The sequence below is a fragment of the Leptonychotes weddellii genome, chromosome 13 (genome assembly GCF_054177405.1).
Source record: "Leptonychotes weddellii isolate Sample4059 chromosome 13, ASM5417740v2, whole genome shotgun sequence".
Classification (NCBI taxonomy): Eukaryota; Metazoa; Chordata; class Mammalia; order Carnivora; family Phocidae; genus Leptonychotes; species Leptonychotes weddellii.
Genome location: NC_138381.1, coordinates 36,603,884 through 36,631,488, shown reverse-complemented (window position 1 = coordinate 36,631,488; position 27,605 = coordinate 36,603,884). Strand labels below are relative to the sequence as shown.

The window sequence follows — 27,605 nt, the reverse complement described above, 5'->3', positions numbered from 1 at the left end:
GGAATTAAAAGCTATAATGAGGCAGATCTCTCAGCATGTGTCTGTGGGGCATCAGGAGGAAATAGGAGAACTTTCATTCATATTCTCAGGACTTTTTTTTAGCATCTATTAGGTGGAGGCGTTATCCTAGATGCTGGGGAGAAGTCAATAAATAGGCCAGATAAAAATCTCTATCCTCCTGAATCTTACATTGTAGCAGGAGACAATGATAAATACAATAAATGACTAGGGTATATAATAGGTCAGGGGGTGAGAAATATTGTTAATACGGCTGGGCAAGGGGGACAGAGAGTGCAGGGAGGTGTGTTCTCAGAATTCTAATCATAGGCAATAGTCTAGGCAAAGAGCTGTAGGTGGATGGGTAGCTGCCCACTTGGCATGCTACCAGTGTTGGCTGGAGTGGGGTAAGTAAAAGGTAAGAGGGAAGAGAAATAAAGTCTGAGAAATAATAGGTGGTCAGACTACGTACAGCTTTGAAGACTTGTAGCTCTTTATCTGAGAGCCACTGGGAGTATGCGTGAAGAAGTGATCTAACCAATGTTATAGAAGGACCACTCTGGTTGTTGTTTTGAGAACACACTGTGAAGGTGCAAGGTGTAGGGGCAGAGAGCAGTGAGGAGGCTCCTGCAGTCAGCCAGGTGTGAGATGGCAGGGGTTTGGAAAAGGTGAGAAAGTGTTACGAATTTAGCCTGAGCAGCTGAAGGAAGCAGGTTTGGAGGGGTGGGGGTTGGATCAGTTCAGTCTGAGACGTCTACTAGGCATGCAATAAAGATATCCCAAAAGCTCTTAGATGAACATATACATGTGGAGCTCAGGGAGAAGTTGGGCTGAGATAATAAATCTAGGAGTCATCCGCACACAGACGATCTTTAAAGCCACAGCACTTACTGATGAGGAGCATGGGTTTCAGTGTAGACAGAGAAGAGGTCTAAGGTTTGAGTTCCAGGAGACTTAGAAGGACTGGCTGGAGGGGGGGTGGTAGTGAGAGGCAAATCCAGAAGGGGTGCATTCTAGAAGCCAGTGATTCGAGCACTTCAAGGAGCTCTGAAATGAGAGCTGACAACTGTCGGGTTTAGCAACTTGTATTTAAGTGGGGACTTCGACAGGAGCAGTGGAACAGTTGGGGTCAAGCCTGACTGAGCTGGATTTAGGAGAGACTGAGAAGGGAGGAGTGGGAGTAAGAGGAATGGACAGCAGGTGACATTTGGGGAGTTTGGCTACGAAGGGGAGAAGAGACACGGCGTGGTAGCTGAGGGAGCACATGGAATAGGATCGAGGGAGTGTTTCTGGTTTCCTTAATATGGTGGATGCTGATGGGAATAACCAACGGAGGGACAAGCCTAGGAGGATGGAATTATTGGAGCATGTCCCTGGGTAGGCAGAGGTGACAGGGGAGTGGAGGGGCTGGTCCTCAGCAGGAGCTCCCGTGTGACAGCTCAGTGGGAGCCGGTGGGAGCTCCCTCTTATTGCTTCAATATTTCCAGCAAAAGTTGGAAGAAAGGCATCCACTGAGAGTACGATTGAGGAATGAGCTGTGGGAGGGCTAAGGAAAGAGGAGAAGACCGTAAAAAGTCCACTGAGAGTGAATGACACATCATGACTGCTGGACAGCCCTAAGTTCCCACTTGAGTTTCACGGTCATGAATTAAAAGTGAAACCGAACAGTACAGTTCTGCATTTTTCTCCAGCCAAAGTGCGACGCATAGGGGCTGGCACCAAGTGGGCAGAGATCTGGATTCAGCCAGGATTGTAAAACTGCCAAGTGAGGATGAGACATGAAGGAGGGCAGAGGAGCCAGGATATATGCAAGGGAGCGAATATAATGTCTGTCCGGGGAGCCTGAGCTGGACCCAACAGCTTGGGAGGGAGGAATGAGGGTGAAAAGTAGTGGAATCGATGGATAGTGGGTTCTGATGGAGTCGAATTTCTGAAGCGAGGGAGCTCAAGAGCCTAGCAGAGGAGTGGTCAGTGAGGAAGGCATGCACTTTGAGATAATGGAAGCATGCAGTGGTTGGTGATGACGCAGTCTAGGGGGCAACCGTGGGAGGTAAAGGTTGAGGTGACGAGAAGCTAGAGAATCTAAGAGGCCAGGGGGTATTAGAAGGATCGCATATCTATGCATTGAAATCCCCAAGAATGAAGAGAGAAGGAATGCTGGAAAGAAAGGCAGTGAGCCAGGAGTGAAAATTATGGAGAAATGGGGGAGGGATCCTAGATCAGGAGCAACGATGGGGTAGCGGGCGAGAGTCTGAGGACACGAGATTAAAGCTGAGAGTTTCTAGGGAGGGGAGAAGTGGAATGGTCAAGGGAGCACTGAAGAACCCAGCTCTTCAACTTTGGGGCAAAAAATGGAGCGGCCATCTGAGAGGGCTTCAGGGAAGTGGTGTTTTCAGGGCATACCCAGGTTAGGGTTTAACAAGATAAAAGTAATTTCAGAGAAGAGTTTAAGGACATAGGGATTTTGTTGGTGATGGACCCTGAAGGGAGAGTTTTCAGGAGTTAAGGGGAGGGCGATGAGGACAACGTAGAGAATGCAGCCAGATACGATGTAACAGGTCATATACGTTTAGAGATATGGAGGGGTATGAATAAAACATTCGCAAATATAGTCAAAATACGTTAGATTATACTCTTTTCACAAAAAAACAACAGAATTTTTAAAAATTTTAAGAAATTATAGCAATATCAGTACTGCTTAAACAGATTCTGCCACAATAATAAATCAAGCTTTCATTGTCTTTATTCTACTTAGTCCTTGTACAAATTCTTAATAATTATGGAGTATCTCCAGTTTCATCTCCGTTCCTCCCCATATTTTCCGATGTTCCCCCCACACGACTACACTTAGAAAGTTTGCATCACATTTCATAATTGGATTTAACTATTTTTCTGTTCTTACACAATGAATCTGAGTTAGGCTAGTAAGTGCAAACTCTGCCACTGACACATGACTAATCCATCTGAGCTTTGTTTCCTCACCCGTAAAGTGGGGACACTTCAAAGGGCTGCAGCAAGGCTTGGATGAGAGGATTTTCAGTACTTAGTACAACTAACCATTTAGCAACCCTCAGCTCCCTTTCCTGTTCTCAAGATGCACAGAGATTTTCTCTTCTCTTTTTTGGCTTGCTTTTGTGGGATAAATTTTCTAGTGCAGGATTACTAAAGCAAAGGGCATCACACAATTCTTTTTGTCTAACATGCCTGGCTATCCTGCTTTCCAAAATACGTAGACTAATTTCTATTTCCACCAGTAGCCAATTTATATTTCTTCCATGTGCATCTTAGTTGGACCACAATCTTGCCAGCAGTGAGTGTTTTTTTTTTTCTTAAAGATTTATTTATTTTTTTGAGAGAGAGAGAGAGTGCGCACACGCACACATGAGTGAGTGCAGGGAGGAGCAGAGGGAGAGGGAGAGAGAAACTTTAGCAGTCTTCTCTCTGAGCTTGGAGCCCAAAGTGGGGCTTGATCTCATGACCCTGAGGTCATGACCTGAGCCGAAAGCAAGAGTCAGACACTTAACCAACTGCGCCACCCAGGTGCCCCTGCAGTAAGTATTCTTTAAGTTAGATAATTCACTGGGTACTAAAAAAGCATCTCTTGCCTGTAATCTGCATTTCTTTGAAGATCGGCAAAGTTAAACGGTTGGATTTTTCTTGTGCAAATGGCTGTGTATATATATATATATAATAAACATATCTGATGTCTAAATTTCTTCTAACTTCTAGAGACATATATCTAAGAGTCTATTGGATATTTATACTTGTGAGTCTCATTAGCACCAAATTCAACATGTCTCAACCTCACATGCAATAGGTACTTAATAAACGTTCACTGAACAAAAGACAGAAAATGACTTTGGTCTGTCCCAGGACTAGCAAACAATGAAGCAACACATTAGTAACTGCAGGTTTTCAACATTATACATAAAAGGTGAACTGCATGACTATATACAAGGTTTGCCTGTTTCTGAACATTAGCTGAATGTTTTCATTCATCAGAGAAAGAAAGCAATGGTGTGTTATTGGTCTACTTAAAAATCATTATCTGAATCATGCACAGAACCTCAAATAATACTTTTTAGGGACCAATAAAACAGATTAGATTAGATAAGCAGTTGAAGTTGTCTTCCAGGATGAAACAGACAATGTTTGAGCATTGGAATTTGATACACAGGAACACAAAAGTAGTTTTCAGTAAGAATTCAAGTTTAGAGGTCCACTTGGTTAGAATGTCCAGAACCATCTGACAGAGACACCAGTTTTTGCCCAACATTTCCAATTTCTGTAATAATCCGTTACAAGAATAAGAAAAGAAATGGTCGATCTGGAACCCGAACATAATTCAAACAATCGTTACACCAGGTATAGTTTATGAAAACCTACCAATGATAGCATCTTCCTGTAAGTATGAAATACTTTGTTTCAAATTTTGTGATCAGTATTTTAGAAAAATTTTCCTAATAGGATGGGGGATCTGCATGTATGCCAAATAGTCATTAAGTGGTCTGCAGATGTTCAATCTCTGAGCTAAGAGATTACCCGAAAGCACACACACCTTTGCTAAATTCTATTCCGTCCCTTCAGAAATGCATTTGTGGGCCAACTGTGTGCTACTGCACCCTCACTTGTCTTAGAATTAGTGCTGCCTAGGGCGCCTGGGTGGCTCAGTTGGTTGGGCGACTGCCTTCGGCTCAGGTCATGATCCTGGAGTCCCGGGACCGAGTCCCGCATCGGGCTCCCTGCTCGGCAGGGAGTCTGCTTCTCCCTCTGACCCTCTCGACCCTCCCCCCTCTCATGTGCTCTCTCTGTCTCAAATAAATAAATAAATAATCTTTAAAAAAAAAAAAAAAAGAATTAGTGCTGCCTAACCGAAATACAGCATGAACCACATATGCGATCACGTATTTTCTAGGAGCCACGTAAAAAAAGTAAATAAGAGGTGAAATTAATTTTAATCATGTTTTACTTAAATCAGTACATCTAAAATAAGAGAATCGTTGATGAGATATTTTACCTTCTTTTTTTGCATTAAGTCTTTATTGTTACTATTATTTCTTGCATTAAGTCCTGAAAATCCTGTGTATGTGTTCCCCTACGGCACTCCTCCGTTCACACCAGCCTGGCTGCAAGCACTCAGCAGCCGCATGCGGCTAGGTGTTGCTGTGGTAGATAGTGCGGGTCCAGAACATCTCTGCATTCCCTTCAAACTGTGATCACAGGTACTGTTCAAGTCCTTTCTCGGGTGACAGAGTCCTCTCAGGGGAAAAAAAACGCATCTCCTGACAAAATAGGATGCTTCCTCTCATGAAATAAGAGCTTTAGAACTCTCATCCTTTGTTTTCCTTGTCCTGTTTGTCATGACTGCTGATAATCTAGTTCATAAAATAGAGCCTGGGATTCCTGATACAACTATGTCTGTCCCTTTAACGCCATTTTTCTACTCTCCCAATTTGGGGGCTTGACCTTTAAGCAATTCTTTAGTTCTTTTTCTCTTGTGTTTGTGATCTTACACTAGCAGCAGCCTCAGATTTATTTTGGCTTATGGACCAAATGAATAATCATATTTGGTATGGTTGTTGTGTCAATATTCAGCTGAATAATTTTTTTTTAAGATTTTATTTATTTATCTGAGAGAGAGAGCAGGGAGAGGGGCAGAGGGAGAACATCTCAAGCAGACTCCCGCTGAGCGCAGAGCCCCACTTGGGGCTCAACCTCACCACCCCTAGCCGAAACCAAGAGTTGGATGCTCAATGGACTGAGCCACCCAAGGCATCCCTCAGCTGAATAAATTCTAAACTTCTAGTCTCACCGGTGTTTGCCACCTATGTTGAACAGAAAGACCTGAAATCACATACACATGGGAGTACGTACAAGAAACTATTCTGAGACTGATTAACATACACAGATGAAAGAAAAAGAACAAAAATAAAGTAACAGCTAAATATGACCAAATGTTTTAACATTTGAACATACTGTACCTCAGAAAAATAGATTCCTTTCATTCATTGTTTTAACTGTTCATTGGACATCCAACAGTCAGTTAATGTCCCTTTCCTCTTTTCCATATAATTCCTTCAGACTGTCCTGGAAGATTTTAGTTTATATGTTTCTTTGTGTACATATATTATTATTTTAAACATTGTCCTAGTCCTATGTTTGACGATCTAAAACCAAATTATTATTTTACGTTTCTTACATCCTACAAATGCCTTCAAAATCTAAATATACCAAAGATCTTTTTTTTTCAAGATTTTATTTTTAAGTTATCTCTACCCCCAATGTGAGGCTCAAACTTATAACCCCAAGATCAAGTCACATGTTCCACCAACTGAGCCTGCCAGGCACCCCCTAAATATACCGACTATAGTAATGTAATGTTCTAAACAATGGGTCACAGTATATATGCGACTTCCTACAGTGGGGGTTGGCAAACTTGTTCTGTAAATATTTTAGGTTTCAAAATGCGCTAAATGGTCTCAGTTGCAACTAGTCCCCTTTGGCGATGTCTCCTGAAAGCAGCCAGAGACAATACGGAAACAAAACTGGAGCAGCTGTGTCCCAACCAAACTTTATGTGCAAAAACAGGCAGCAGTCAGTTCTGGACCTTGGGCCGCACACTTCGCTGACCTCCGTCCCGCTGGAAGGAGTGGAAAATATGGATCAGGGGAGTGGCAAGAGGACGGGACATCAGACTGACAATGACCAGTCCCTTCTATCGCAATACTCTTAAATAGTTACACTGAGGTCTCTTGTAAGGTGCCTTGTAAGGTACACATCCTAAGCTGGCCCATGTTTATCTTAGGATGGTCTACAATGAAAAAGTGTAAGCTGCAGAAGTGGATCGTATTGGAATAGTCCAAATGACCAGCAAACATGAGTGGCTACATTCTCTCACTGTCTTTTATAAGACCAATTTTCTACGAATTTTTACTTAGCTTCTGTTCTTTTACAAAAGAATGACGCTCGCAGATGAGTCAACTTTAAGTACTCTGGGAAAGATGCTGAGCTCTTGCGTTACTATACTCCCCGTGACTGTTGTGGCCCATCGGAGTCCAAGCCTGGAGTCCATCTAAAGAGTGAAGAGCCAGTTCCCTGCCAAAATGTGAAATTGATTTACATAGCACATATTCCCACAACCCCCACATGAAGGAACTAATTTTTTAACAGACCGTTTCATGAATAACAGTCTTTGTGCCACCAAATAAAAACATTTGGAGATCATCAAAACATCTGTTCTGAGATGTTACTGTCAAACTCGGGTCTTGGAGAGGGAGGAAACTGCATTGTTTTTCAACAGCTTTGATGATTTCAGAAAACGTCTCCATTCTGAGAACCGTTCTGTCTGCAGAACCCAGAAACTTGCAGGAACTAACTCAACACCAATGACATGCCCATCAATTACAGCTTACCTAAATTTACGATAATATTTATTTATTTATTTTTAAATATTTTATTTATTTATTTGACAGAGACACAGCGAGAGAGGGAACACAAGCAGGGGGTGTGGGAGAGGGAGAAGCAGGCTCCCCGCTGAGCAGGAGCCCGACGTGGGGCTCGATCCCAGGACCCCGGGATCATGACCTGAGACGAAGGCAGACGCCCAACCGACTGAGCCACCCAGGAGCCCCTACGATAACATTTAAAGAGCAAAGATTGGTACTAACTGCACTGCTTTCACGATGCGTTCCTAAAACTATATTGCATAATTAGTAGGTTGACAAGAAATAGCTGTCATCCAGAAAATATCCATTTCTTTTTTTTTTTAAAGATTTTATTTTTATTTATTTGACAGAGAGAGACACAGCGAGAGAGGGAACACAAGCAGGGGGGAGTGGGAGAGGGAGAAGCAGGCTTCCCGCCGAGCAGGGAGCCCGATGCGGGGCTCGATCCCAGAACCTTGGGATCATGACCTGAGCCGAAGGCAGACGCTTAATGACTGAGCCACCCAGGAGCCCCAGAAAATATCCATTTCTGTGGGCGATAATCAGTGACTGACCTCAGAATGGATGAGGTGCACAGCATAGCTAAGAGGCCCGGAGTCCTCCCGCAGGCATCTACACTTCAGGCACCTGTAGGATGCTATGGGGCTATATACCTTCTCCTTTACTTGGAGGGAAAAGGTCAGTTGTCAGAAATGAAAATGGAAACACACTAATTAAGAAGAGACAGCAATAATGCTGAGACATTTAGAAATAACAGGGAAAGTTAGAGGTGGCCAAATTCAGGTCTGTCGTGTTTGTTACTGGCTGGGAAGTTATGGTCAATGATCAGTGGGAAATAAGTTCCATGCCACTGGCAAAGCTGGGGCTCCCTGTGTTTCGTGCTTCCCGGGTCCCCATCATTGCTGGTAACGAGCATGGCCTGTGTGGTAAATCTTCTTTTACAGCTCAGGTTTTACCGTCCACCACCCCTTTAGCACAGTGGCCCACTTTATGTGTGCAAATAAAAAGAAACGGAATGAGAGCTAAGGCCTCTCTAGTACCCATCTGTGGGCCCATAACTGAAGAGAATGACAACACTCTACTGGCATTTCCCTCATTCTGGGAGCAGAGAAACATTGCATACATCGGTGCAAAATGATAAAACAGAAAACAAAGCAAAAGCAACAAAAATGGCACCAGAACACCAAAGCAGCCTCAGAATAGCTAAAATGAGCAGAAGAAGGAAACCTGGAACGTTGGAATGCCATGACCATGTCTGTGTTATTCAGTGTGGCATGCCCAGCCCTGCCCCACACGTGGAATATAGTAGGTGCTTATTAAATAATGAATGAGAGCACACTTTCTTCTCTTACCTCTTTCAGACACAGGCCACCAACATTACGTTAAAAGCTTTCAGGTCTGTTGTGCAAATGTGAAATATAATCTAAATGGTTCAAATAACCGGACTTTAAAACCAGTGGGCCTTTTCCAAATATGAAGAAATGAACACTTCTCAAGTGATAGAAATAATAAACCAGTTGACATTTTTCAGGAAGCAAATAAATCTGGGCAGGAATCTGCACTTACACTCAAACTTTAACTCTACACCTACTCTTGTATTTTTTATCTTTACCTATACATGCAGGCTGGAGTTTCTAGAGGATTGAAATGTAGAAGTAGGATTGCCAGGTAAAAGATACACATCTTGTTATTTTGAATTGCACCAACCAATATAATGCCCTTTAAAAGCTTTAAGCAAATGGTTACTTCCACCAACAATGTATGAAAACTCATTTACCTAAACCCTCTACCAAAACTGTCAGTGTTCGTGAACAACTTCCCTTCCCTTTTCTGGAGTAAGGGGAAGAGATTTAAAGATTACTTAATATATGCAACTGCCAAAAAATTCACACAGTACCTGAGGGTAGAGGGTGAAAACAGAGTCTCCTTCCCAATATTACCCTCAGATCTCTTCGCAGAGGCAGGGCTATCATTCTCTTGTACATCCATCCAGAGATAGTGTCTGATACAATCTCTCTACACACACAGTGCCACTCTTTTCAAAACAACTGGTAGCATTCTGTACAGTTATTTCATTATTCCATATGAGAATCTGTCTCATTCTAAGAGCTGGACCCCATGCAAATACCATCACTAATTTAACTAGTCCCCTATTGATGGGTATTCAGATTGATTTCAATCTTTCGCAGCCAGGGATGCTCAAGTTCACATCCTCGTACCAAAGGTATTGCATGCTTAATCCAAGTATATTGGTGGGAAAATGCCTAAATGTGGAATCTTTGGGCCAAAGGGTAAGTGCATTTTAATTTTTGAGAGATACTGTGGAACTAACCTTCATAGAGATTGTGCTCACTTATATTCCCACCAACAGTGTGGTTCCTCCTACCTTTCCTAAGACTTTATTGCCAATTTTTTTATCATTGCCAACTTGATGGGTGAAAAATAGTATTTTATTGTAATTTTAACTGATTTTTCTTATTATAAAGGTGGATCTCATTTTTATGATAAGTGATTTATATTTCATATTCTGTGAATTTTCTGTTCTTTTCTTATTACCAATTTTAGAAATTTCCCTTAATCTTGAGCATAATTAAAAAAAAATAACACGAACTTGAAATACTACAATGCAGCATTTCCCATTCTAAAATCCGATTCCTACATTGTTTCTAGTTAGTTCCTAAAATTATGAGGTTTTGGGGAGGTGAGAGTAGAAAAGGAACTGTGGGAAAAGGTAGGTAAAGAACAAACATGAACCCAAAGGCTCAAAACATATAACCACAGAGAACAGGAATTAAAGACAAAGAACAGAAAGAAATCATTAGCCAAAATATGGTGAGTTTCACCATAAATTACCTGTGGGTATTTTTATTTATTTTTCCTAAGATGATACAACAAAGTAGTCAGACCATTAGTTTCTACTCTGAAACTCCATCCTTGAACTTAGCTAGACCTGGATTCAAAATGGCATCATTCTATTTCACACTGTGCAAATGGTTTCCTTATTTTTTGAAAATGGGAAAATCGCATTTTCCAGTGTATCTAATTGGCCAGTTGCTTCTTCAGAATTATCAGAAATTTTCTGGGGCACAATTATCGTAAACATGATGGAACCTATAAAGGTCTTAGATTTGAACGTGGCTGCTGACGAGTTAATGTGGAAATCTTGGGGTCATCTTCATCTTTCTTCTCCTATACTCATTTTCCCCTAACTCTCACCCTTCGGACCCTTGCAATCACTCTGCCCTCAGCACTCCCTGCCACTCTTCTGGCTTCGATCCTCATCACTTCATACTGGTATTATAGCTCCAGGTTTAGTTAAGCCCATTCTCATTTCGGCCCTTCGAGGATCATCTTAAAACACAACCTGAATGGATTTCACCTCACTCAAGTGTTCAGTGCTCCCTTCTAAAATAAGTAAACTTATAATAGCCCTTCAATTTCTAGCCCCAATCAGGCTCTTCTGCCTTAGTTTTCAAGTCTCTCCATAAACTCACTCCACTCTGCTTCTATAAGCGTTTCCCCCACCACCTGTGTGATCAATACTCATTCTCTCCCTCTCTGCCTTTGTTCAAGCTTTCTTCTTAGTCTCTGCAAAACTATGGGTACTTTTAGTGCCATTCTAAGTTCTGTGCATGACCATCTTCCTCCCTTATTCTACTTCTTCTCCTACCCTCTCAGCTCTCCTGGGGGAACGCCTCTATCATCCTGGCTCCAAGGACCACCTAAAGGCTGACAACACACCAACCTTCTCTCTAGCCAGACCTCACCTGAATTCCACATCAACCCCACCCCATACCTGCTGTGTTATCTCCAACAGCTCTCCCACAAAGCTCTAAAAATTGACAGATGCAAAACCGAACTCATCTTTTTACTTCTTGAACCAAGCAGCCACCCCAGTGAGAACCCTGGGTGGTCATCCTCGACCCCTCCCTCTCCCTAATCTCTTACATCTAACTGGCGTTAATTCAACTTCCTTCCCTTCCTGTTATCAATCAATTTCTTTCTATTTCCACTACTACTGTAAGTTCCCAACTGCATCATCTCTCACTTTGGCTAATCTCCTAGTGGATTGCTTTGTCCCCTGACTTCCATTCTAGGAAACTATTCCTTATGCCACTGCTTAAAATTAAAAGCTAATCATATTTTAAGTGAGGATGATTTGCAGAGGATATATTTACAATGAGACTATTGCTAAGGGTGTGGGTGGGCTGCAGGGGAAGCACAGTGATAACCTAGGAATAGCAGCAGAGAAGTACCACCATAGCATGCCAGGACTAGGGGAGGGACTGGTTACTGGAAGAAGAAAGTGATGTTAAATAAGGTCGCCTTGAGAAGGGGAGATGCACCTGTTCCCTGGTGATCCTTCAAGGGAGGAAGCCAGAAAATTAAAGACCTTGACCTCACTCTCTTCCTGCCCATCTCCTGCTGGGGCTAGCTATCCACTGGCTGAACTTACCTGGAAATCAAAGAGCAGGAGAGTCTGGTGATTCAGCCCTACAGGTCAACCTCTGGAACGGAGGCAATGGAGAATGGATTGGGATGTGTGCCCCTCCATCCTCTGACTTTAGTGGCTCTCTATCTACTATAAATTTAACTTCTTAATGAATACACAGGCTGTCCGAGATCTGGCCCTCACTTTATTCTCATCATGCTAAAACCCATCTAGATCCATCCATGGTGAACTATGCTTCTTCTCATACCGAATTCGGTATATGGAATGCCTCTCCTCTATTCCCTGGCTCAGCTACTCTATTTATCCAGAATCAGTTCACTCATCACTTACTCTATAAAAAAAAAAAAATCTTATTTCAGGTATATAATTGACCATACTCTTTAGTGATCTCATTATCTGTCTATAGATTTTTATCCAAGCATGTACAATATTTTATTGTCCTTATTTGCTTACATGTCTATGTTTGTACACTAACTAGTAAACTCTCTAAAGGAAACAGGGGATGTGCCTAACACCATTTTATTCCCAGTGCTCAATACTGTTCAAGACACATAGTAGGTACTTAAATGATGTCTGAATGAGGGAATGAATTTAAGCACCAGCTCAAACCCAGTCATCCATGAAGTTTTCCCTGATGACCTCAGCCCATGCTGATCTTCACTCATATTTATTATCAGAGTCTAGCATTCAGTGCTTCCCCACCTACTTCACCTGTTTTTGTATTGTTTTCTTAGTTGACCACAAGCGCCCTGACAGCAGGAATCATGCCTTCTGCTTCTCTGACAGCACAGTTTGAGTCAATACCAGACACTTAATAAATGCTTGCTCTGAAGAGTAGGTGTTTAGAAGCAGGAGAAATACAGGTTTTTTAGAGTCTCAAAATCAAGCACTCACATGACCAGAAAGTCTTGTAAATTGGTAAAACTGGTAAAAAGGTGGAGACGGTAATCTGATAGCTCTAGCACCTGCTGATTTCCAGAGGCAGGAAATCTGGATTTTTATGGAAACACGTCTGATTTTTAATGGTTTTTAATGGTTGGCTCAAATAAAAAAATCTCATTTAACCCAGAGACTACTCTACATTTTTGAGAAGAGGGCATGGCTGTGGTTTGAGCAAGGGCTTATAACATCACTGATCTAGGTGATGCCATATGTAAGCGGGTGAGTATCGGTCAGGAAATGTTCAAGAAATTTAGGTGGAAGGTCTGGGCTCTTGGAATGCTTCATTTCTCCCTTCAGCTGAAACAACGACCTTTAGTGGGAGGCCTCTCATTTATAGGCTTCCACGTCAGTGTTAAGAGCAAGCTCACATAAGACCTAGACTGTTGACAGCCTTCCGTCAGGAAATATCCCGAGTTCCTACTCCTGTCCTGACAAATACATTCAACCCAAAAATGTAATAAAGGATGGTAGGTCCTGCCTGCTTCTGAATGCCAGAGTATGTTAAATGCCAGCATTGGCAAAGATTAGAAGAGACAATCACATACTAAATGACCAGCTTCTTCCTTTTTGAGATTTTATTTATTTATTTAGAGCATGATCAGGGGGATGGGCAGAGGGAGAGGGAGAGAGAGAGCCCGAGGTGGGGTCAACGTGGGGCTCGATCCCAGGACCCTGAGGTCATGACCTGAGCTGAAACCAAGAGCCAGATGCTCAACCAACTGAGCCACCCAGACGCCTCTTAAATGACCAGCTTCTTCAGAAAGAGACTCAACACAGAATGTGGAAAGACAAAATAGAAGAGAAAAAAATCCAGAGTAGGCCCGAGCTATCTCAGGACGCCTCTTCCCAGCCAGTCCCTCTCTCTCTCTCTCTCTCTTACACCCGTTATCTCACTCAACGGTCCATGAGGGGGTGGGGATTACTGGAGACTTGACCTATGAGGAAACGGAAGCTGGCAGAGATTAAGGACTATGCCTTTGGTCACAGCAACTCAATAGCAAACCCAGGATGGTACCTCATTGTGTTGTCATCCTAAGCCCAACTTTATTTTGCTGCTTCTCCAAACTACCAATACCTCCCTCTTCAGGATGAGGTCAATAGGGTAAGGAGCTGGTTATGCCTTGTGTGTTACTGAAAAAAATATCCTAAAGATAGCAGAAAGAAGTATCATTTACTTCTTGTATATATGCAATGAATTCTTCTTTGATAGAGTTTGGAGGGCTATTCAGATTGTTTTGTTTAATCCCCAAAATGACCTTGGCAACTGGTTAAATGATAAAACAGGTCTTCACTTAAGTGTAACTTAAGGTTATGGAAGGTATACAGTGTCACTGATAATTTGCCCCATTTTGTGGAATGAGAACACAGCCACTCTTTTTAATCTCTGGCATTGTACTCGTCAACGAGATGAAGCAGCTGCTTCTATTAAGGATAAAAAAACCTATGTTTAAAAAAAAAAATCAAGCTTCCAGTAAGTAAAAAGTAACTTTATTTGAGGTAGGATCCTTCTGGAGAAATATAATCTATTTATCTACATAAAAAATTAAGAATAGCAAAATAAAGCTTTAATTTTTTTTTATTTTTTATTTTTTTAGTATGCTCTATGCCCAATGTGGGGCTTGAACTCATGACCCCAAGATCAAAAGTTGCGTGCTCTACTGACTGAGGCAGCCAGCTGCCCAGGCTTTAATTTTTACTTGTAGAATTTAAAATCATATAGTATAAAAAGTGAGGAAGAAAAGGTGAACAGAAAATGGGAAGCAGGGAAGACAAATGAGGGGAAAGGGAGGTAGGGAAACAGATTTTACAAAGAAAATGGGACGTAGAAATTGACACAAGGAAAAAACATTATACACAGATAAACACAATTTCAACCCAGACAAGGGAAAGGAAGAGCGCCCCAACGCAGACAGGCAAAATACGGCCGCACACGACAAAGACAAGACTTCAGAGTCATGTTGTCAGTTTACACCTACAGGAAAACAGGAAGCACACTGTATAGAATCAAAGCTGAGGTCTAAAGGTTTTCAATACTATAGTTCCTATGATATATGCTTCTTTCCCATGCTTATGGAAGTATTTGAAAAGGAAAAAGAGAGCCAAACTGCATGTCCAAAGTGTGTGTGTGGGGGGGGGAAACACTCAAGGATTTTAACATTCCACCATTATTTCTCTACTGAAACATGACCCCATTCTTGGCTTCTTATTTGCTCCCTTTTCCACAGCCTAACAGTAAACTCCCACACACCACTGGGACCACAGAGGGGAACAATAATACAAGCAGCTGCTCAAGCTGTGGTTTCCATTAGGAAAAAAAGTGCCTTGATTATAAGGGATTTAGTTTTTAACCTTACGGCCCAAACTGAAGTGATTAAAACTCCACGTACAGAAACACAAATGGTTTCTTAAAAGTCTGATGTAGGGCACACTCAGCATTCTCAAAGCAAAGGGGGGAGGGCGGTCTGAATTTTGACACCCACCTTGGCTTAGTGCATGGACTTGGATATGGGAAAGCTAGCAAAGACACAAAATCAAAACCTATCACATAGGTCCTAAATTTCATTGTTGTAAAGGTCAGGGATACATTTTCACCAAATTCTTTAGCTATAAAAAGCAAGGTAATCAAGCCATAAAATGATACAGAGGAACCTTAAATGCACATGATAGAAGGGAAAGAAGCCAATCTGAAAAGACGACATGTTGTATGATCCCACTATAGGACATCCTGGAAAAGGCAAAACTATGGAGACAGTAAGACGATCAGTGGCCTCCAGGGATCAGTGGAGAGGGAAGGATGAAAAGGTAGAGCAGAGAGGACTTTTAGGGCAGTGAAAAGATCCCTCTGTATAATGTTATAATTATGGATACGCTTGCCAAACACAGAATGTACAATCAAGAGTGAACCCTAATGTAAACAGCAGAGGGGGTGACCATGATGTGTCAATGTAGGTTCATCAATTGTAACCCCTTGGGTGGGCGCACGACGTATGAGGGAAATCTCTGTACCTTCTTCTCAATTTTGCTGTGGACCTAAACCTGCTCTAAAAAATTCAGTATTTAAAAAAAAAAAAAATAGCAAGGCACTCCTGAAAGGCTTGCATTTGATATAAAAGCAGAGCTAAGGTCTAACATCTCTAAAGCCAGGCACGTTCTGTTCTCAAGGCTCAGCACATGGGTGGCACCTTCCGATTTGACATGGACTCATTGGTTGTCCTTCTGCCTCCACAGCGTCCTCTGCACAACAGTTATGTGCAAGAACTTCTGGAGTTGAAATCCCGGCATTCCTCCCTACTGTGCAACTTTGGTTATGTTTTAACCTTTCACACTTCCATCTCCCTCCTGGTCCTATAATACAAGGGCAATAAAACCAGTATCAGTTATTGGGATAAAACATAAAGAGCTTAACACAGTAAGTGGCTCATGATAAGGGCTCAATGAATCTCAGATGTGACAAAGATATACTTGTCATGAATGGAAAGGAGTTCATGCTACTATTTTCAATTCCTTTCTGTTTAGGAGAAAAGTATTAGCGCCTGGAAAAACTCTGCCAGAGATGAGCCATTAAGAAGTATTCTAGGGGCGCCTGGGTGGCTCAGTTGGTAAAGCATTCGACTCTTGATCTCAGCTCAGATCCTGATCTCCAGATTGTGAGTTTGAGCCCCGCGTTAGGCTCTGTGCTGGGTGTGGAGCCTATGTAAAAAAAAAAAAAAAAAGTATTCTAAACTTAACATAGTTAAAGAAGTGGCACAACTGGCCGTCAGGTAGATGGGAAGATGAGAGAAAGAAATACAGAGGACTGGGATTTGGGGTGGCGTGCTGCTGCCTGGTAAGAGACTCCTGTTCTGGGAAAGATAGAGAACCAGAGATAACACATGCTACCTTTTCTATGACAAGCTGCCTCCTGAACCCTCTGCTCAACAAAGAGCAATTCCAATGAAAATGTCTCATGCTTAAGATATAATTACTCTAATATGTTTGCGACCACCATGACTGTAGATGGAGTCCTATGCTCACCAGGAAATGAGCCAAAACAACAGTAAAGAACGGAAACTCCAGCAAAATGAAAAGGACCTATGAGAGAGAAGTCTCATTCTTCTCAGATCTTTCTCTTTTACTTAAAAAACGAAGAAGCAAGAGTCATGCTGGTGCTCTGAGACCGGGGGCGCCATTTTTGTTGAAGTGTTTAATGAATGAGCATGCTTCCCAACAGTAATATATAACTTTGTCCTATACTTCCAGAACCAGCGAATGGCTTCCTCTGTACCTCTTCTTGTGTTTTCACTGGTCTCTGTGGGCAAAACGCCCCACTCCTGCTCAGCTCACTTCTTCCAATACTTCCTTTTCGTCCAAATGCCTCCACTTCTATTCCCCACAGATCTAGCTTACTGAGCATTCCCTGGTGCCTTTCAGATTTTGTCCCTCGTCCATGTTACACGGGCTGTGGTGCAAGTGCAGGACTGTGCTCAGTAAAATATTCCATCCCACAAGGGCAGTTATGTAAACAGGCTGCTTCTGGCAGAAACATCCGATGGGATAAACAAGGCTGGAGAGAAAAAGTACTCTGCGAGCAGTCACTTTGTCAGGGCACAGAGACATATTTCAAATAAAGAATTCTTGTTCTTAATATAAGACCTGGCTGTTAATAAACCTAAATTACTGGGGAAAATTAAAAACAAAACAAAACAAAAAACAACCCCAATAAGGACTGAGTCAGCAACTATGATCTCTGAAACTATACTAAGGGGATTGACTTTCATTTTCTGGTTCTAGAATTTTATTTTTCCAAAAATAAAAACCAAAACCATTTAAAGTGTCAGGGAAATGAGAAGGCTACTGTAAGAATTTACAACATTTAAGGACCCATAGAGACGCTGAATGGAAGTTATGGCTAATAATCTACTGATTAAATAAGATATGTAATCATCAGAAAATTATAGTTTGTATCCGTGTGGATGTGTTGTTACAGAGGCTTCTGGCTGTCTTAACACTTGGTCCATAGGAACAGTGATGAAAATGTGATATTTAGTCTTGCAAACAGGAGTATATGCAAACAATTCACTATAGGAAGGTGCTGATAGCTCATAACAGAGAACACAGGTATCAGTAAAACAAACAGGTCTTGTAATACCTGAAACTGGACACCCGCTAATATGTGTGGCAAGGAAAGAATGCCTAGAAAGTTTACGGCTTTTGTTTACAAATTTACTGTAAAGCATATAGTGTGACTGATAGTTCATGTCTGACCTGCAGTGCTTGCTATGAAATGTACAACGTGCTTGTCAAATCTTTTTGCATAAGTATAAAAACATGTTCATTCAGCAAGATATTACTTAGGCTTCCTTTGCTACCTTAATGGTAGGCAACATGAGTAGTGGAGAAGAACCCGGCCCAGAAGCAGGCAGACCTGGGTTTGAATCTCAGCCCTGTCCCCTAGGAGATCTGGGACTTTGAGGAAAGGACCTCTCTCTGGGCTTCAGTTTCCTCACCTATAAAACTGGGATGGTAATATCTATCTCCTGAGATTATTGCAAAGACCGAATGAGACCATGTATTTACAGTACTCTCAAAGAGCAGCATGCACTTGATGAACAGTAAGATGACTGATACCGTCTCATATTATCAAGATTCAATAACAGAACTAAAAATGAGGGCTGAATTATTTTCCTTCCTTGTTTTAACTATCAGTCAAAATAATCTAACAATTCCAAGCATATTTATTTACTTACTACTCTGTTCAAGGCAGTGTAGTGTGCAAAGTGCTACAGACATTCCAGGTACTTGGAGCTTACTGGGCAGAAAAATACTCAGAAACCGTTTTTTTTTTTTTTTTTCCCTCTCTTCCACTTACATGTAAGTTTGAATTTTCCAATGCCGATTCAATTTTTAAGATGTGACTGATTTAGGGTGGCATGTTTTATTTTGCATGCCCTGCCACTAATTCATAAATCCAAAATAATGGGATAGTTCATAAACTCAGTCATTGAAAGATACAGTGAACCTTAATTGATGCTGACCGCTGTGGCTGACATCCTGTAGGTAAAATAGACAATGTCAACAAATAAAGGTTCTGTTTGGTAATCACACTGTATTTCCATGTAGGGTCCAGCCGAAACTTTCCAAGGCTGGGATGGAGTGTGTTGACATTGTTTTCACGAATGTTATTCTTACTCGTCATAGAGTGCCAGCTTATGTCCTCAGCCCTTCTGAGTCATTTCAATTTATACAAACGTGTGTGGAATGAATGAAGTTAGAGAGGGTTAGAGAAATGGAAAAAATCTTTATATGACAAAGACTGGAAAAGGCTATGTAGTCTTTGGTGTTAGTAAAACAGGATCACTATGGAGAAAAAAACTAAAAATGAATCCCTACCTGACGCTATCTCTGGGCAATGAAGGACAGCAACAATTACACTAAAATTAAGGATTTCTGTTCAGTGAAGGATATTATGGGAAAAGTTGACAGACGGGTGGTAGAACAGATGATGCTTGCAAAGCCTAAAAAATGAAAAGAGATGACATCCAAACTATTCAATGAAATCCTACAGACCACACACACACACACACACACCCACACACACACCCACACACACCATTGCCAGTATAAGCATGGACGAATATAAGTGGGCAATTTACTAAGGAGGCAGCCTAAAGACTAGCAAGCATGTGAAGAGAAGCTGTATAGTCAAATAAATGCAAATCAAGAGCGATTACTTCACACCTATTAGACTGCAAAATTGTAAATTCCTGATGGGGGTCAGGAATCCTGCTGGACTGTGGTGGGAGTGAGGCTGGGACAGCCACTCTGGAGAGCGATCCGGCATCATGTAGTCAAATTAGCTCTACTTATTTCTAAGACTCAGCAGCAGTTCCATTCCTGTGTCTGTATCCCAAAGAAATGTTCACCCAAGGCCATAGGGGGAATGCATAAGGATGCTCGCTGCAGCATGATTTTGGCTGTCCACTCTTGGGAAACCACACAAATACACAGCAGTAAGAATGGATTTTTAAAACATGGTGTATCTCTAAAACACAGTGCTATATGGAAAAAAAAAAAAGAAATAGGAGATTTAAAGCACAGTATGATTTATGTTAGTTTAAAATATTTGCACACAAACCCTCGCACTTTTCTAAGAACACATCCAAAGTTAAAAGGTACACTAACCACATTTAACCACATGGTTGCCTATGGGAAGGTGGGAGGGTAATGTACTACCCGGGGTTGAAACAGAATAAAATCAAATCTCCCTCCCCCACCCCACATTTATTTCTAAAGAGAAAACTCTTATCGTTAGTATTTTTAACATTTACTTAATAGGGGCGCCTGGGTGGCTCAGTTGTTAGGCGTCTGCCTTCGGCTCAGGTCATGATCCCAGGGTCCTGGGATCGAGCCCCGCACCGGGCTCCCTGCTCAGCGGGAAGCCTGCTTCTCCCTCTCCCACTCCCCCTGCTTGTGTTCCCTCTCTCGCTGTCTCTCTCTCTGTCAAAAAAAAAAAAAAAAAAAATTTACTTACTATATCAGGAAGGGAAGAAAAACGAGTGAAGGAGCCTAAAAGGTAGGAGAGAAGAAGGGAAAGATTTGAGTTTTCTTACAGGCCAAGCATTGGGTTTGACCAACAAATGAAAATACTCTTTCTTGAAATAATAGCTGCCTTCCAGCACGGTCTTCAAAATTCCATACAGGCCCCCACAGGGATACACTCTGATACCAATACACCCTCACCTTTGAAGAGAATGGGAAATAGCTCCCAACCTCACCAAGAACTTTAGTTAACAAAAAATCTTTCTTTTATCATTTCCACCAAATTGATGTCATATAGAAAACTTTAGGTCCCCCCCCCCAGTTCTATTCCATTCATTTCGGGGGTAGCAAAAAATCTAATGATCTCAAGAACATTTCCTCCTCACATTTAAAAACCTCACATTGGGAGTTACAACCCTTCCGGTATTATACTGCTTTTTATACCAATAGGAGCTTCTCAACGGGTTTCATAGGTTGTGAAGAATTTAACATTGCCCTACACATACCATGTACCCTACACACACCATTCCTAACCAAAATGAGAGATGACCAGTCCTATGGAAGTAGGTGAAAATCAACCGGAACAGCTTTCAGGGATGTATCCAAATGTATATTAAACTGTTACATATAACGCTGTAAAAATACAAATGTGGGTAAAATTGTGGACTTATAATTTTATTTTGGAAGCAATATATTAATATATGAAATAAGAAAATAAAGCAATACATCATTATTTTTTTTAAAGATTTTATTTATTTATTTGACAGAGAGAGACAGCAAGAGAGGGAACACAAGTAGGGGAAGTGGGAGAGGGAGAGGCAGGCTTCCCGCTGAGCAGGGAGCCCGATGTGGGACTCGATCCCAGGACCCTGGGATCATGACCTGAGCCGAAGGCAGACGCTTAACGACTGAGCCACCCAGGCGCCCCCACATCATTAAATTCTTAAGGAGTCACATAAACTCCTGGTTCTCAAACGGGTGAGCATCAAAGTCACCTGGAGGGCTTGTGAAAACAGACTGCAGGGCCCCACCCCACTCTCTGATTCAGAAGGCGTGAGGTGGGGAGTAAGACTGTTTCTACCAAGTTTCCAGATGCTGCTGCTGCTGGTGCCTACTTTGAGAACTCCGTACCAGCTCGGGACAGAACTGGCGGTAACTATGAGAGCAGAGAGATCACAATGGCATTGCTGGGACAGAAGAGAAACTGGGACACTAGGGACACCCTGAAGCTGGACTGGGCTTCGGACAATTAGAGATTATGGAGGAGGTGAGAGTACCTGAGCACAGGTAGAGCCGGGGGAGGAGAGGACAAGCAGTAGGGACAGCCTGATGGGTTTGGTGACAGGTAAGAAGGCAGGTAGGTGAACTCAATCTACTGAAATGTTGTGAGCAGAGGACTCACAAAAACTGTTGCCCTGGACAGCCCTCCTGCCCACTGGGTATGCACCTTGTCTCGCTGCTACCCTCAGATATGATGCTGGGGGATAGGACAGCTAAGAGCCCTCACTGGTGAGCGTTTTGGCCCACAATGCTTTTGTAGCACTTATCATAATTCTAATTAAACAATTATAAAAGGAGTTGTATAAAGTGTATTTCTTCCAGTCATATGTGAGAGATGGGGTGTTATTTCCAGCACGTTCCCTTACACAGCTCTGCACCGTATATACATACTCAATGAATGAGCACACATGTAGGACCTCAAACCCAAGCTGGTCAGAGCACAATGAGCTCTTCCTGGCTCCCTCTATGGCTCTCCTTTAGAACTCAGTGCCAAAGCCTATGCTGAGCCTTGTATCTGTCACCCTACTTTGGGCAGAGCCAAAGGTGTACGGTGCAGGCACACCAGAACCAAGTCTTACCACTAAATAAAAAGGGAGGATAAAAGAGGGAGGGAAGAAAGGTACTTTAGTCCCCAGGCACAAAATCCCCAAGGGAGTTGCTCCCCACTATGTAACCGAGATTGATAATTCAATTCTGAAGTCTGCAGTCAGTCCCATGATGTCTGGACAGGAGTTGGGGAAGGTGATGCCTGTTCCCATCTCGGGATAGAACCCAGTTCTTCCTCTTGGCCACCTGAAGGGAAGCTGTGAGGACTAAATGGAATGAGCCTAGTAGAGTTGAGTTCAGTGCTTGGCACTCAGCGCTTCACACATGGAAACGACCGATTCTAAGTTCCTAATGCTGATCCCTCATACATGCGCCCTGGAAGGCTGCTTGGGCCCTTCACTGAGAATACTGGAATGAAAGGGTATGATTTACCAATATGGTGGTCTAGGACATGGACTGAAATGACCATGACAAAAATAGACACAGCAGAAGGAGGATCCAGTTTAGGGGGTAAAAACATTTTTTTTTTTCCTTTAGAGCATCTGAGGTTGAGGTGATAATAAGAAAGTAGAAGTGCATTCAGTAGGCAGCTGAACTTTGGAAAGGGAGAAGTCACAAAGTCAAACCTATAGAAGGGGTCAGTGGAGGCTGTGAGGGTTAGGTTTTCTGCAGAGATGACGAGAGAGAAGACAGGCACTGAGTCTTAAGGTCAACGCAGTAGGGATGAACCAACGACAAAGAAAGAATTGAGAAGACGGAGGGAAGTGGGCCATCAGGAAGAGTGGCAAGAAGAGTTTTGAGGACAGCTCCCACTAGTGTCTGCTGTTGCAGAATCGAGGAGCAGAAATGGGAAAGACCATGGCTCTGACAACAGGAAGGCATTGTGATGTCCAGAGCCAGGTTTCAAGGGGGAAGTACCGACTGAGAAGACCAAGGCCCCTACAGAATGGCTGTGATCCATTCTCTAAGTCAGAACTTCAAGAGTTCTTGAATAACTTACACTACACACTACTTCTCAGGCCAGGTATACAAACTCCAATAAAGTGGAAACCCAGCCTACTCTTTTTCACTCCAAAGAGCCCCAAATACTGCAAGTCTATGTGATTTCCTGTGAAGAGGCAGTTGGATCATAGCAGTAGAGCTCATCCTCTGCATCATTAGCTGCTCCAAATATTCTTCCATGGCACTTAACCTGGTGTTGATTTTTTTTTTTTTAATTTTAGAAATTACCTCTAGGTGCTCATCATTAGTGTAAATTATGCGGGGGGGGGGCGGTGCATAGGGAGCAGCGGTGACTAGTTTGGAAAAAAGACTCAGATCTCTGTGCAGGCTGATGTGTGATGTGCAGAGTGAAGACTGAAGTCTATTTCTATTCCATATGAGCATGAAGCCATGAGCACACAGGCCAGCCCCTGCAGTGCTGGGGAGGATGATTCAGGGCAGGATTCATCAGGGATGCTCAGGGCCATATTGTGTACTGAGTATTTAAGAACATAGTGAAATTACAGTTAGAAAGAAGCAGGTGTGTGGAGAGAGGGAGAAAGAGCAAAAACCTACACAAACTGTAACCAAGCCAAATACTTCAATTCCCAATCTAATTTAGCCACTTTCCCATCAGAAAAATCTATAAGAGAAGAAAAAGCTTTATATAAGGCTTACTCAATCAGACCCCAAAGAGTGCAAATTTCCGAGGCAGTTCTGAGGAGTGATGAGAAAGCCCAGTGGTATATTTAGACTCCACTGGGAACAGTTTGAGACAGATGACACCCTGAGATGTCAAAATTGTTATTTTTATAGAAATAAAATCTGCTGCCAAGTTTTTATTTACCAAAACTTCTCACCTTAAAGGGAAAATAAATAGAAAACTGCAAATACACTAAAACAGTCCCATTTTGGCGGGAGAATGGAAAAGTGAAAGCAAGGATGGTTTTGATATTTTTCCAGCCTAACTAACATATGTAGAGGGGAGCTCCAACTTCATGAGGCATAAGGCAGTATCCCCCTGAGTGAGCTTCCACTTGGGAAGAGGGAGACAAAGGAGGTAGGAAAATGGTAAAAACGGAGTTGTTTCAAAGGGCGCAGGCTGTCCTGACATGGTGTAACCTATTACTGGTATTTTGGTCTCTCATCGATGTTAACTTTGACAAAAACTAAGAATATCCCAATCTTGTCTTCTTCCCTTTGAACATCTCTCTTGGGCTAACCAGGGGAATATGATGCCCATTAGACTCTCACTTCTCTGCTCTTTCTCAGGGAAAACCTACCTCCTCTTGGTACAAGTGGGAAACTGGTTAGGGTAGGAGATGTGTGGAAACCAGCAGGAGAAAGACAGAAATATTGAAGAGGGAGTGGCCAACAGCACCCTATCTTTGCCACTAACGCCCACTTCCACTGGGGAGCTTTTAGGAACGCCCTTTTCACCCACTCCTTCCTCCCTCCACAAATATAGCCACCTCCCCCACCGCCAATTTTCAAATTGGCACAATGATTAATGACCCAGGCAAGAACTTAATTTCCTGTCCAGTAGTACAAGGCTGATTTCCAATAAAAGAACTCACTCAAGACAACTATTTCCTCTCCACAGCTTCTAATCTTTTATTCAATTGTGGGCATTCTTCCCTCTCAGCGTGAAAGCAGAATCAATTTTTGAACTTCCATTTGGTGACTATTACAAAGAATCACAGAATGCTAGAGCTGGAAGGGACCTTAAAGGCAATGTAATTCGACCTCCTCTTTTCTTGCAATTCAAGCAGGACTTAGGATGAAGGCTTTCACTCCCATCTTCTGTGTGCACATGGTCAAGCTGCAAGCAGAGAGGGAATTACTATCATTAAAGCACACAGCTTGGGTCCTCATTGGTCTCATTATGGAGTTACCTTTAATGAAACAGTCCATTTTAAATTGGGAACTAATCACCATGGGAGAATATTTCTGCAATTATGGGCTCAGGCAAAACACAAACAAAACAAGTGTCAGTGAAACCCGTCAGAGACAGCAACACAATTACCATGTTCAATTACCTCAGGACTCCTTAAAGACCCATTGCAGATGTAGTGAGTTGTCCTGATTTGAACTACATGTATCCATCTCTTGTCTTTATTTCTCAGAAATGCTTGATAGATAACTCCATTGCTTTCTGTGAAATTAATTCTGAAAAACAGAGGTTCCTAAACTAGATGCTAATGACTGCATAATAGAGTACCTTCTTTAGATGCATGATTTCCCAGAGACAATTCTAGTTACAACTCAGGAAATGCTCTCTGGGTTGCTGCCTAAATTATCTGAAATTCACAAGTGAGGGTATGCAAATGGCGATGGTGATGGGGTTTGGCTGATGGTGGGTTGAGGGACAGCAGAGTGACCACGGTAGTGACAGGGCGTGTTATAAGCAGTAAGCATTAACACTGGAGAACCAGTAATGGACAGGAAGTTAAAAGATCTCAGGGCATATCCTGCTCTACTTACTAGCTATGTACTCTTCCCTAAGTATTGTATTCTTTTTGAGGCTCAGTTTCCTTATCTGTAAACAAGCAATACTTGAGGCCTGCTGGAATGTTATAAAAATCATATTAAATAGTATGATGGAAAGCACCAATCACAGCACCTAACAAATACTGGTGCTCTAAAAATACTTGTTGAATTTGAATATTTTTTTTTTAAGATTTTATTTATTTATTTGACAGAGAGAGACAGCCAGAGAGAGAACACAGCAGGGTAAGCGGGAGAGAGAGAAGCAGGCTTCCCACTGAGCAGGAAGCCCGATGCGGGGCTCGATCCCAGGACCCTGGGATCATGACCTGAGCCGAAGGCAGACGCTTAACGACTGAGCCACCCAGGCTCCCCGAATTTGAATATCTTAATCTCCTCATGTTATACTTTCTTCTCAGCTGAGACATCTTGATTGCCATAAAAATGCATTATTGCATTTCATTATTAAAGTTAGCATATAGCAACCATAGGACCCCACAGGTCAAATGTGCATTGGCTCTGATCTATTTCCCACTCAAATGCTCTGATGAACTAAAAATCAAATATGGGTCATACATGGTCCCAGAACTTAATGACCTCAAACTGAACATTGTAATGAGGCGAAGCCTGAAGACTAGAAAAAGCATGGGCTTCAGACCAAATGAGTTCCACTTACCAGCAGCAAGACCGCTGGACAGATTATTTAACTTCTGAAACTTGCCTTCTTCATCTATAAAGTGAGAACCCTACCAGTGACTTCACAGGTAGTTATGAGGATTAAATCATACTAGAGTAGATGTATACAACACAGCCAGCTGGAATCCGTTCCCAATTCAACACAGGTGACTCAAAATGGCAACTGCTAAAAATATACAGTCCAGGGGGTCTTTATGTGAATGCTATTCCTCTGTTTCCACTTATTTTATAAAACGGTAATGACACCAGCTGTTCTACCTACTGCACAGATTTGTCATGACAATCCAATGAGACAATCGAGGGGGAAGTTCAAAACTATGAAGTATTAGCTATTCACTATATTCAAGGCAAAAATTACTACATTTTGGTACTGTCTTTGGGAAAATCAATCCCTGGAAAACATATTTTTAAAGATTTTATTTATTTATTTGAGAGAGAGGGGGAGAGAGCGAGCGAGCAAGCAGAAGCTGGGGGAGAGGCAGAGGGAGAGGGAGAAGCAGACTCCCCACTGAGCAGGGAGCCTGATGTGGGACTCAATCCCAGGACCCTGAGATCATGACCTGAGCCGAAGGCAGATGCTTAACTGACTGAGCCACTCAGGCGCCCGCCTCCCCAGAAAACATTTTTAATGATCTGTTTTTAAGCTCCAAAAAGTTCAAAAAGGTGTCAAAATTGGGACTGATGAAGCCATACGCAATTTGTTGTGCAAGATCAAATGGAGCTTTGGCTACAAACTTAAACTTCATCCACACAAACCAAGGCAGATGATGTACACAAGGGAAGTTTTTGAAAATTTACAATACGAATGTAAGTATGGCCATTAATACACATTTTGCACTACAACTCAGTATCTAGTATACAGGCTTGAAAATGGTAACTCCGGAAAATTTTGTAGGCCTGTGTGGTCCTACTCAGCTTACCCACTTACGGGTGAGATGGTTGCCTGAGGCTCATTGCTTCCCTCTATATTAGTCATAGGAAAGAAGGAAGACCTCGCTTTTATAACCTTTGAGATCCAGATGATCTAAGGTAGAAAGTCACATTTTCAAAACTAAAGTCTTTACCGCACTTAATATGATAATGGGTAGGGATATGAACCTTCAAAATGGCCAAGAGCTAGAGAGCCAGAAGAGATTTCCAAGGGTCATAGAATGTCTTAGCATGATGTTATTTTCTATTGAAAAGTCCATCTGTGCTCCAAGCTTTCCCAGCCTAAAATTAGTGGGTGGCTCATCATCACCCAGAGAACTCAGCCAGTC

General features: G+C 42.2%; 1 protein-coding gene across 2 annotated transcripts in view; it reads right to left on the bottom strand.

Annotated features, from left to right (window-relative positions):
* GAREM1 (GRB2 associated regulator of MAPK1 subtype 1) overlaps positions 1 to 27,605 on the bottom strand; it is a 188,049-nt gene that overhangs the window by 42,351 nt on the left and 118,093 nt on the right. The gene's annotated exons all lie outside the window — the stretch shown is intronic.